Consider the following 12,718-nt stretch of genomic DNA (forward strand, 5'->3'; position numbering starts at 1 on the left):
CGTTACCTTGGAATTAACTTAACCAGAGACGTAAAGGACCTATATCCTAGAAACTATAGATCACTTTTGAAAGATATTGAGGAAGACATAAAAAGATGGAAAAATATTCCATGCTCATGGATTGGAAGAATTAACATAGTTAAAATGTCCATACTACCCAGAGCAATCTACACTTTCAATGCTATCCCGATCAAAATACCGAGGACATTTTTCAAAGAACTGGAACAAATAGTCCTTAAATTTGTATGGAACCAGAAAAGGCCCCGAATCTCCAAGGAACTGTTGAAAAGGAAAAACAAAGCTGGGGGCATCACAATGCCGGATTTCGAGCTGTACTACAAAGCTGTGATCACAAAGACAGCATGGTACTGGCACAAAAACAGACACATCGACCAATGGAACAGAATAGAGAACCCAGAAATGGACCCTCGGCTCTTTGGGCAACTAATCTTTGATAAAGCAGGAAAAAACATCCGGTGGAAAAAAGACAGTCTCTTCAATAAATGGTGCTGGGAAAATTGGACAGCTACATGCAAAAGAATGAAACTTGACCACTCTCTCACACCATACACAAAGATAAACTCCAAATGGATGAAAGACCTCGATGTGAGACAGGAATCCATCAAAATCCTAGAGGAGAACATAGGCAGCAACCTCTACGACATCGGCCAAAGCAACCTTTTTCATGACACATCTCCAAAGGCAAGAGAAACAAAAGATAAAATGAACTTGTGGGACTTCATCAAGATAAAAAGCTTCTGCACAGCCAAGGAAACATTAAAAAAAAACTAAGAGGCAGCCCACAGAATGGGAGAAGATATCTGCAAATGATGCTACAGAAAAAAGACTGGTCTCCAAGATCTACAAAGAACTTCTCAAACTCGATACACGAGAAACAAATCATAAAATGGGCAGAAGATATGAACAGACACTTTTCCAATGATGATATACAAATGGCTAACAGACACATGAAAAAATGTTCAAAATCATTAGCCATCAGGGAAATTCAAATCAAAACCACACTGAGATACTACCTTAAGCCAGTTAGAATGGCAAAAATAGACAAGGCAAGAAACAACAATAGTTGGAGAGGATGTGGAGAAAGGGGATCCCTCCTACATTGTTGGTGGGAATGCAAGTTGGTACAGCCACTCTGGAAAACAGTGTGGAGGTCCCTTAAAAAGTTAAAAATTGAGCTACCCTATGACCCAGCCATTGCACTACTGGGTGTTTACCCCAAAGATACAGACGTAGCGAAGAGAAGGGCCATATGCACCCCAATGTTCATAGCAGCATTGTCCACAATAGCCAAATCGTGGAAGGAACCGAGATGCCCTTCAACAGATGACTGGATTAAGAAGTTGTGGTCCATATATACAATGGAATATTACTCAGCTATCAGAAAGAACGAGTTCTCAACATTTGCTGCAACATGGACGGCACTGGAGGAGATAATGCTAAGTGAAATAAGTCAGGCAGGGAAAGACAATAATCATATGATTTCTCTCATCTATGGAACATGAAAACTAGGAAGATCGGTAGGGGAAGAAAGGGATAATGAAAGGGGGATAATAGAAGGGGGAATGAAGCATGAGAGACTATGGACTCTGAGAAACAAACTGAGGGCTTCAGAGGGGAGGGGTGTGGGGGAATGGGATAGACTGGTGATGGGTAGTAAGGAGGGCACGTATTGCATGGTGCACTGGGTGTTATATGCAACTAATGAATCATCGAACTTTACATCAGAAACCAGGGATGTACTGTATGGTGACTAACATAATACAATAAAAAAAATTAAAATTAAAAAAAAAATCAATACATATACAAGTAAGATGTCCGAACTAGAACTGAAAACAATAACCATAAAGATACTAGCTGGGCTTGAGAAAAGCAAAGAAGACACTAGAGAATCCCTTACCACAGAGATAAAAGAACCAAAAACTAGTCAGGCCAAAACTAAAAATGCTATAACCGAGATGCAAAACCAAATGGATGCAATGACAATGGGGATGGATAAAGTAGAGGAATGAATCAGTGATAGAGAGGATACAATTATGGAAAATAATAAAGCTGAAAAAAGAGGGAGAGGAAGTTATTAGATCACAAATGTAGACTTAAGGAACTCAGCAACTCCTTAAAGTGTAATAACACTCATACATAGGAGTCCCAGAGGAACAAGAGAAAGAAAAAGGAGCAGAAGTTTTATTTGAGCAAATTGTTTTCAGGAAATAATGCTGAAAGCAGCAAAGGGGGAAAAAGTGCTTAACCCACAAGGGAAGATAGACCAGGTTCCCAGGAGATCTGACCACAGAAATTTGGCAGACCAGAAGAGAATGGCAGGATATATTCAATGTGCTGAATGGGAAAGATATGTGGCCAAGAATCCCTTATCCAGCAAGGCTATCATTCAGAATATAAGAAGAGATAAAGAGTTTCCCAGACCAACAAAAACTAAAGGAGTTCATGATCAATAAACCAGCCATGTAAGAAATATTAAAGGGGACTCTTTGAGTGGAGGGAAAAAAAAAAGACCAAAAGCAACAAAGACTAGAAAGGAACAGAGAACGTGACCAGAAACACCAACTTTACAAGTAACATAGTGGCACTAAATTCATACCTTTCAATAATCACCCTTGTTTAAATGGACTAAATGCTCCAGTCGAAAGATATGGGGTATAAGAATGGATTAAAAAAAAACAAGACCCATCAATATGCTGTCTACAAGAGACTCATTTTAGACCTAACGACATATGCAGATTGAAAGTGAGGGGTTGGAGAACCATCTATCATGCTAATGGACATCAAAAGAAAGCCAGAGTAGCCATACTTATATCAGACAAACTAGATTTTAAACTAAAGACTGTAACAAGGGATAAAGAAGGTCATTATATCATAATTAAGGGATCTATCCAAAAAGATCTAACATTATAAATATTTATGCCCCCAACTTGGGAACATCCAAATATATAAATCAGTTAATAACAAACATAAAGAAACTCATTGATAATAATACAATAGTAGTAGGGAACTTTAACACCCCACTTACAACAATGGACAGATCATCTAAGCAGAAAATCAACAAGGAAACAATGACTTTGAATGGCACACTGGACCAGATGGACTTAACAGATATATTCAGCAAATTTCATCCTAAAGCAGAGGAATACACATTCTTTTCGAGTAAACATGGAACACTCTCCAGAATAGATTACATACTGGGTGACAAATCAGGCCTCAACCAGTATAAAAGGATTTAAATCATACCATACAAATTTTCAGACCACAGTGCTATGAAACTTGAAGTCAACCACAAGAAAAAATTTCAAAAGACCACAAATACATGAAGGTTAAAGAACATCCTACTAAAAAATGAATGGGTGGGGCACCTAAGTGGCTCAGTCAGTTGAGCATCCAACTCTTGGTTTGGCTCAGGTCATGACCTCAGGGTTGTCAGATCAAGCCGCTTGTTGGGCTCCATGCTCAGTGGGGAGTCTGTTTGAAGATTCTCTCTCCTTCTCCTTCTGCCCCACTCCCTTCTCCAAAATAAATAAATCTTTAAATAAAAGAATGAATGGGTTAACGAGGGCATTAAAGAATTTAAAATATACATGGAAGCAAATGAAAATGAAAACACGAGAGTCCAAAACCTTTGGGACACAGCAAAGGCAGTGGGAGGGAAGTATATTGCAATACAGCCTACCTCAAGGAGTAAGAAAAGTCTCAAATATACAACCTAACCTTACACCTAAAGGAGCTACAAAAGGAACAGCAAATAAAGCCTAAAGCCAGCAGAAGAAGAGAAATAATAAAAATTAGAGCAGAAATAAATGATATAGAAGCAAACAAAATGCAGGAGAATAGATCAATGAAATTAAGAGCTGGTTCTCTGAAAGAATTAATAAAATCAATAACCCCCAACCAGATGTACCAAAAAGAAAAGGACCCAAATAAATAAAGTCATGAATGAAAGAGGAAAGATCAAAGCCAACACCACAGAAATACACACAATTATAAGTGAATATTATGAAAAACTACATGCCAACAAATTGAGCAACCTAGAAGAAATGGATAAATTCCTAGAAACATATATATTACTAAAACTGAAACAGGAAGAAATAGAAAATTTGAACAGACCCATAACCAGCAAAGCAATTGAATCAGTAATCAAAACTCTCCCAATAAACAAAAGTCCAGGGCGAGATAGCTTCCCAGGGGAATTCTACCAGACATCTATGTTTTTTTAAGATTTATTAATTTATTTGACAGAGAGAAAGAGAGAGTGTGCAAGTGGGGGGGAGGGGCCGAGGAAGAGGGAGAGAAAGAAACTCAAGCAGACTCCCCACTGAGCACGGAGCCTGACACAGGGCTCAATCTCATGACCCTGAAATCAAAACTGAGCCGAAACCAAAGGCCAGATGTTTTAACCAACTGTGCCACCCAGGTGCCCTTCTACCAGACATTTAAAGAAGAGTTAATACCTATTCTTCTCAAACTGTCCCAAAAAAAATAGAAATGGAAGGAAAACTTCCAAACTCATTCTACGATGCCAGCATTACCTTGACTCCAAAACAAGACAAAGACCCCACTAAAAAGGAGAATTTCAGGCCAATAACCCTGATGAACATGAATGCAAAAATTCCCAGTAAAATACTAGCAAACTGAATCCAACAGTACATTAAAATAATTATTCACCAAGATCAAATGGGATTTATTCCTGGGCTGCAGGGGTGGTTCAATATTCACAAATCAATCAACATGATATACCACATCAATAAAAGAAAGGATAAGAACTATATGATCCTCTCAATAGATGCAGAAAAAGCATTTGACAGAGTACAGCATCCATTCTTGATAAAACCCCTCAACAGGGGCGCCTGGGTGGCACAGCGGTTAAGCGTCTGCCTTCCGCTCAGGGCGTGATCCCGGTGTTATGGGATCGAGCCCCACATCAGGCTCCTCCGCTATGAGCCTGCTTCTTCCTCTCCCACTCCCTCTGCTTGTGTTCCCTCTCTCGCTGGCTGTCTCTATCTCTGTCGAATAAATAAATAAAAACTTAAAAAAAAAACCCTCAACAAAGTAGGTATAGATGGAACATACCTCGACATCATAAAAGCCATGTATGAAAGACCCACAGCTAATATCATCCTCAACAGGGAAAAACTGAGAGCTTTTCCTCTGTGGTCAGGAACACGACAATGATGTCTGTCCACTCTCACCATTACTATTTAACATAGTACTGCAGGGGCACCTGGGTGGCGCAGTCCTTAAAAGCGTCTGCCTTCGGCTCAGGGCGTGATCCCGGCATTCTGGGATCGAGTCCCACATCAGGTTCCTCGGCTAAGAGCCTGCTTCTTCCTCTCCCACTCTCCCTGCTTGTGTTCCCTCTCTCACTGGCTGTCTCTGTCAAATAAATAAATAAAATCTTTAAAAAAAAAACACAGTACTGCAAGTCTTAGCCTCAGCAATCAGACAACAAAAGAGGGAAGGGAAACAAAAGCAAAAATGCACTATTGGGACTTCATCAAGATAAAAAGTTTCTGCACAGCAAAGGAAACAATCAAAAAAACTAAAAGGCAGCCTATGGAATGGGAGAAAATATTTGCAAATGACATATCTGATAAAGGGTTAGTGTCCAAAATATATAAAGAACTTACCAAACTCAACACCCAAAAGACAAATAATCCAATTTAAAAATGGGCAGAAGTCATCAATTGATATTTTTCCAAAGAAACCATCCAGATGGCTAACAGACACATGAAAAGATGCTCAACATCACTCAGCATCAGGGAAGTACAAATCAAAACTATGATGAGATACCACACCACACCCATCAGAATGGCTAAAATTAACAACACAGGAAACAACAGATGTTGGCGAGGATGCGGAAAAAGAGGAACTCTCTTACACTGTTGGTGGAAGTGCAAACTGGTACAGCCACTCTGCAGAACAGTATGGAAGTTCCTCAAAAAGTTAAAAGTAGGGGCGCCTGGGTAGCTCAGTTGGTTAAGTGTCTGCCTTCAGCTTAGGTCATGATCCCAGGGTCCTGGGATTGAATCCCTCATCAGGCTCCTTGCTCAGCGGGGAGTCTGCTTCTCGCTCTGCCTCTGCCTGCTACTCTTGTGCTTGCTCTCTCTCTCTGACAAATAAATAAATAAAATCTTTTTTTAAAGTTAAAAATAGAACTACTATATGATCCAGCAATTGCACTAGTAGATATTTACCCAAAGGATACAAAAATACAGATTCGAAGGGGTACGTGTACCCCAATGCTGATAGAAGTATTATCAACAATAGGCAAATTATGGAGAGAGCCCAGGAGTCCATCAACTGATGAATGGATAAAGAAGGTGTGATATATATATATATATAATGGCATATTAATCAGGCATCAAAGAGAATGAAATCTTGCCATTTGCAGCAATGTGGATGGAGCTAGAGTGTATTGTTAAGCAAATTAAGTCAGTCAAAGACAAATGCTATATGATTTTACTCACATGTGGAATTTAGGAAACAAAACAAATAAAGATATGGGAAGGGGAGAAAAGAGAGAGGGAAGCAAACCATAAGAGACTCAACTACAGAGAATAAACTGAAGGTTGATGGAAGGAAGTTCATGGGGAATGGGTTAATGAAGGATGGGTATTAAGGAGGGCACTTGTTGGGATCAACACTGGGTGTTGTATGTAAGCGATGAATCACTAAATTCTATTCCTGAAACCAATATTACACTATATGTTAACTAACTAGAATTAAAATTAAAATTAGGGGCGCCTGGGTGGCACAGCAGTTAAGCGTCTGCCTTCGGTTCAGGGCGTGATCCCGGCATTGTGGGATCGAGCCCCACGTCAGGCAGCTCCGCTGTGAGCCTGCTTCTTCCTCTCCCACTCCCCCTGCTTGTGTTCCCTCTCTCGCTGGCTGTCTCTATCTCTGTCAAATAAATAAATAAAATCTTTTAAAAAAATTAAATTAAATTAAATTTAAATTAAATTAAATTTTTATGACTTAAACACTATAAATAGGTTCTTCTGTTAGCTGTAGTTAAAAGCGTTCCTAATTGATAAAATGATCAAGTTCATTTTAAGATATATCACTTCTCTTTAGGTGCATTAATACATTCAATCAGTTTATAGTAAAATATTAACTGGTGTGGGACACATTTTTAATATCTCTACTTGATTTCAAGTTTCACTTTCAGAGACTACCCTAACTTCACTCATTTCTAATTCTACTACCCCAATCATGCAATCACCCCAACTGTCACAGCACTGAGTACCTCAGGTCTCCTTTCCCAGCACTCCTTTCCCTGTTCTTTCAAATCTTTCCAACTCATGCCAAGTTGTAGGCATTTCTGAATCAAAATAATCTTTTATTGAGATAAACACTTTATTTCAGTGCTGAAGGAATCAGAATGTAGTTGATGTTATCATTAACAAAAGCTACAGAATTCCATTTGTGGGAGTCTGGATATCACATTTACTTATTTATTCTTTATCTCATTCCAGTTTCAAGAGGTAAAAACAAGATGTTTCAGGCTTTTCCTTTAGTGGTTCCTTACCTGATAGAGGAACAACAGTAGTCCTATATTTAAATTTGTCCTATTTGTTCTTTGTTCTTTTTTCCCTCTTTTCTGGTCTTCTCTTGGATTATTTTTTATGAGTCCATCCCATCTCCTCTATTGACAAATTAGCCACACCTTTTAAATTTTTTTAGTAGTTGCTCTAAGCTTTACAATATGCATCTTTAACTTATCACCATCTACCTGTGCATGTTACAGCATTTGACATACAATGTAAGAATCTTATAACGATATACTTGCATCCTATCTCCCCCATTCTTTCTGCTGTTGTGCTCATATATTCTACCTCTAAAAATGTTATAAATCCCATAATATACTGTTATTATTTGTACTTTAAGCAGTTAATTCTCTTTTAAAGATATTAAAAACAAGAAAAATGTATTCTATGTTACTCACATATTTACCATATTTATTCTTCATTCCTTTGTGTAAATTCATGTGTCCGTCTGGTATCCTTTTCCTTCAGCCTGAAGAACTTCCTTTAGCATTTCTTGTAGTAGAAGTTCACTAGTGATGAATTCTCTTGGCTTTGGCTCAACTGAAATGTCTTTATTTTGCCTTCATCTTTGAAGAACTATTTCCACTGGATATAAAATTCTAGACTGACAATGTTTTTCTTGTAATGCTTTAAAGAGTTCCACCATCTTCTGATTTGCATTATTTTTTATGACAAACCAGTGATTATTCTCATCTTTAAGATTTTCCCTTTATCACTGGTCTTTAGAAATTTAATACTGTAGTACCTTGGTGTGGTTTGTGTTTATGCTGCTTGGGGTTCACTGAAATTCTTGGATATGTATTATTCCAATGAATTTGGAATAATCTGGAAGTTGAACAAGAGAATTACAAAACTGTACATTGTGTTTCATTGTTAACATGTTGCTAAAGGTAAATTAAGAGTGCTTAACCACTATTCACAGCTCATTAACACCTTTTTCTTTTTAACCATGGTTTGAGAGACCAGGTACTGAAAAGAAAGTCTGGGAAATTGTTCTGTCTGCTGTCCTGCCAAGATTCTAAGCACTGTAACTGCATAATTTCCTTCTACCTATTTTACAGGTAAAATACCTGTACAGGTAAAACACCTGTAAAAAGGAGAAAGGAAAAAAGTTGTGTGAATTAATATGTTCTGCATAACGGCCTTTTCAACATTTTCTCCTATTTTCACTAAGCTGCTTCTTTTTTAAAAAAAATCTCCAGCTTTGGTTTATAGTTGAATATTAATCAGGTTATGGATGAGGCCCACTTCTAAAGTGAGACAGAGATATAAATAATTTATCCTGGGGATGTGTTCTGGATTGAACATTGTCTACATGATGTCAGGCCAGGCAGATAAAATACTCCAGTTAGAGTACAATAGGGATTATAATACTGGTTACTCAGCCTCTGTAATGATGCTTGATTCTATGACCACTGGGGCAAGCCACATTGGTTGGCCAATGTTAACAGAATCACTGCACAATTATTATTTATGAGGAAGGTCAAAGCTTCATGAAATAAGAGAATGATCCTGCATAAAGGTAGAATAAAAATATGTTTGGAGATAAATCCTTCTCTCTCCTTATTGGACCATTCACAATTATTCTTCCTAATCCAAAATTGTTATATTTCTTATATCACCAGCTAGACAGAAAGGAATAAACATTTAGAGGGTACCTACTTTATTCTAAGCACTCTATAAAGGGTTTTTACAACACTATTTAATATTTACAACCATAGGAGGAGGAAACTATCTGACTCTACATTACAGAAAAGCACACTGAGATTCAAGAATCTCATCCAAAATCACACAACTGGTAACTGGCAGCACTGGAATGTGCCTCTAGTTCTGCCTGGCCTCAAAACTTCCTGCTTTTGCTGCCACACAGTGCATTCAGCTCCATCTTCCACAAAGTACTTTCTGAGGGGCTTCAGTTGGAGAAGCATGCAACTCTTGATCTTCAGCTTGTGAGTTTAAGTCCCATGTTGGGTGTAGAGATTACTAAAAATAAATAAATAAACTTTCTTTTAAAAAAAAAGTACTTACTGAGCCAATTGCCCTTTGGTTTCATGTCAACAGGTTGGCATTCTCTAAGTCACTTGCTTGGATGGAAAAACTCGCTCCTCCTGTCAGATGATGAGTGTGTACTCTATCTAGAAGGGAATAACATGAATGAAGAGCTATGGACCATTTTCAAAGTACTGGGCTAGCTAGCACTCATCTCAGAAAGAACAATGATAGTGTCATGCCCCAGATTCACTGGCGAGATGTTCAGAGGGGACTCCTCCATGAACACAAAGTCCTGTGGCCTCTGGAATTCTCCTGTGAAGAAGTCTGGATGGGAGCAGCTGTTTGCAGCCTCTTAGAGTGGCACGGATCCTAGCAAGTTGATTGCTTACTTGTCTCAGCCTGTAGGTGTTCCTGATCCATACTGCAGAGCCCTACTTATCAGTCCCACCCTTGGGACAGGGGGAAGGGGCACAAGGCAAAGGAGGAAGGCTTAGGAAAAAGAAGAAATTGAGAAGAGGAACTGTCAAGACCAAGCATTCTTTGCTGTAATCAAAATAAGGCATGTGCTAGTGAAACTTAATTTGTGAGAAGTGGACCAAATGTGTGGAATGTTCACAGTTATCTGCCTGAGCTCCAGCCTCAGGACAGTATTTAATACACTGTTTTTTTTAATTTTCCACTTTTTGCTACAAGATCTATGAGGTATAGTAAAAGATCTCTTGACTTAGAATCAGGAGACCTGAGTTGTATTTCTGATTCTGCCACCTTCTAGCCATGTGACCTCGGACAAGTACTTTACCCTCTCTAAGCTTCAGTTTTCTTAGCTATTAGATGAGAAATTTGTACTAGTGAATCACTATCATTCTGTGTTTCTATGATGACAGAAATCTCAACAGTAGAGGTTGGAGAACTTTAAAGAAAAAAACCTTATTATTCCACATTATAGTCATCCAGGCTAGCTTTATTTAAATGGCTGATTTCATTCCCAGTTTTCCCTGAAGCTCTGTAATAGAAATGTATAATTAACTATTTTTTTAGAATAACAACAAATGTCTTTTTAATTTAATAAAATCTAGATGACAAAACAGAGCATATGTAAAAGAAAATAAGTTATAATACAGAGCAATTAAGACTAAATGAAATCACATCTATAAAATGTCAAGCAAGGCATGACACTCATAATAGGCACTAAGAAATGCCAGTTGCATATCTTATTTCTTCCTCTCCTATAGCACCCTCCTATAATTAATCTTTTAAGGAGACCTTAAAATGTATCACAGTTCTCTCAATCCTATGGTCCTGGATCCCTTTTCGAGCTTCTTTTACTCCTTCTCCAACCTCCAGCAACACTTCAAAAGGAATGACTCACCCCCTTATCCTCTACCTCCAGAATCAGTTCTCAGGTAATAACGTTTGTTGTCTCTAGCACAATATGCCCAACATCCACTCACATCGGGGCCAGAACATGGGTCTGTTCCTTGTTCCTCAAGTCAGATAGACGCTGCTTGGGTGGAGTTCACTCCCTTGCCCTTCCTTCTTTGAAGTATCCTCTATTTTCTTGGATTCACAGTTAACATTTAATTGCCCGTTTATGAATGGTACAAAGATTGGTAAACTGGATTCTGAACTTGAAAATCTATTGCATGTACCCAGGGGCCATAGGGAAAAGAGGGGGTGTCTTATAGTTTGTGCACTAACAGGCAATTATTTCCTATGATCTTCTTCCTTAGTAACCTCCATACCCAGATTCAAAGAGCTGATACTTTGGGAGGCCTAAGGATGGCTGACTGCACTTTGCAGGTCCTAAGTATTTATGAGGAGTTAAAGCCTTGATCCCTGAGCTGAGTGGTTGGCGGTAGTTTTCCCTTCAGACAGGACCTTAGAAGGGGAGAGACGGAAGGTGGCCTAGAGGAGGAAGGTGACACTGAATGGATGACAAACTGAGTATCGGCCCCCTCAGTTCTGATTGTTCCTGTCCTTTTCTCTAGGAGGCTGGATCTCTTCCATCCATAACCAGAACCTGTAATGTTCAACTGTAGGCCCCCGGCGAGTAGGGACTATGCCACCTTTATGTCATAGTCCCCAAGCACAGTGCTTGGCAGGAAACAGACCTTAATAAATGTTTGTTAAATGTTAAATTAAAAAATAGGCTTTTACTGACCTTTAAATGCAGACTGACCTCCACGATCCTGCCTCCTGTTGTGTATGCTTTTGTGTGCCCCTCTCCACTGTGTATGGGCCGCACCTGTGACTTGCTTTTAACCAAGAGACTATGGTAAGGGTGGTAAGGTGTCCCTCCCGTGATTATGTTACATTATGTAAAACCCTCTCTTGCCAGGCAACAAAAGCAAAATTAGACAAATGGGACTACATCAAACTTAAAAATATCTGTACCTCAAAGGAAACAATCAACAGAGTGAAAAGGCAACCTAAGGAATGGGAGAAAATATCTGCAAATTGTGTATCTGATAAAAGGTTAATATCCAGGATACAGAATGAACTCCTACAGCTCAATCATAAAAAACAAATAACCTGTTTAAAAATGGCCAAAGAACTTAAATGAGCATTTCTCCAATGAAGATATACAAATGGCCAACAAGCATATGAAAAGATGGTCAACATCACTAACCATCAGAGAACCGCACATACAAATCCCAGTAAGGTATCACCTCACACCTGTTAGGATGACCACTATCCCCCAAAAAACGAAAACAAAAATAAAACCCGGAAAATAACAAGCATTGGTGCAGATGTGGAGAAAACAGAACCCCCATGCACCGTTGGTGGGAATGTAAAATGGTGCAGCCTCTATGGAAAACGGTGTACAGGTTCCTCAAAAATTAAAAATAGAAATACCACATGATCTAGCAATCCCATTTCTGGGTATAGATCCTAAAGAATTGAAAACAGGATCTTGAAAAGGTATTTGCACACCTATGTTCACTGTACCATTATTCATAAGAGCCAGAAAGTGGAAGCCACCTAAATGACAATCAATGTGGCATATACAATTGCACTCATGGTGGAATTTAAGAAACAAAACAAATGAGCAAACAGGGAAGAGAAAGAGAGAGAGAGAGAGAAACCAAAGAACAGACTCTTAACTGTAGAGAACAAACTGCTGGCTACCAGAGGGGAGGCGGGGGGGGGGG

The 12,718-nt window shown here is 38.8% G+C and overlaps 1 protein-coding gene across 3 annotated transcripts in view; it reads right to left on the bottom strand.

Moving 5' to 3' along the window:
• Positions 1-5,671, bottom strand: part of ACOT9 (acyl-CoA thioesterase 9) — a 58,101-nt gene extending 52,430 nt beyond the window's left edge. For all 3 annotated transcript variants that reach the window (XM_034648936.1, XM_034648933.1, XM_034648935.1), the window contains exon 1: positions 5,655-5,671. The gene's annotated coding sequence lies outside the window, so the exon portion shown is untranslated. The remainder of the gene's footprint in view (positions 1-5,654) is intronic.
• Between the last annotated feature and the right edge of the window lie 7,047 nt (positions 5,672-12,718).

The sequence above is a fragment of the Ailuropoda melanoleuca genome, chromosome X (assembly GCF_002007445.2).
Source record: "Ailuropoda melanoleuca isolate Jingjing chromosome X, ASM200744v2, whole genome shotgun sequence".
Taxonomy (NCBI): domain Eukaryota; kingdom Metazoa; phylum Chordata; class Mammalia; order Carnivora; family Ursidae; genus Ailuropoda; species Ailuropoda melanoleuca.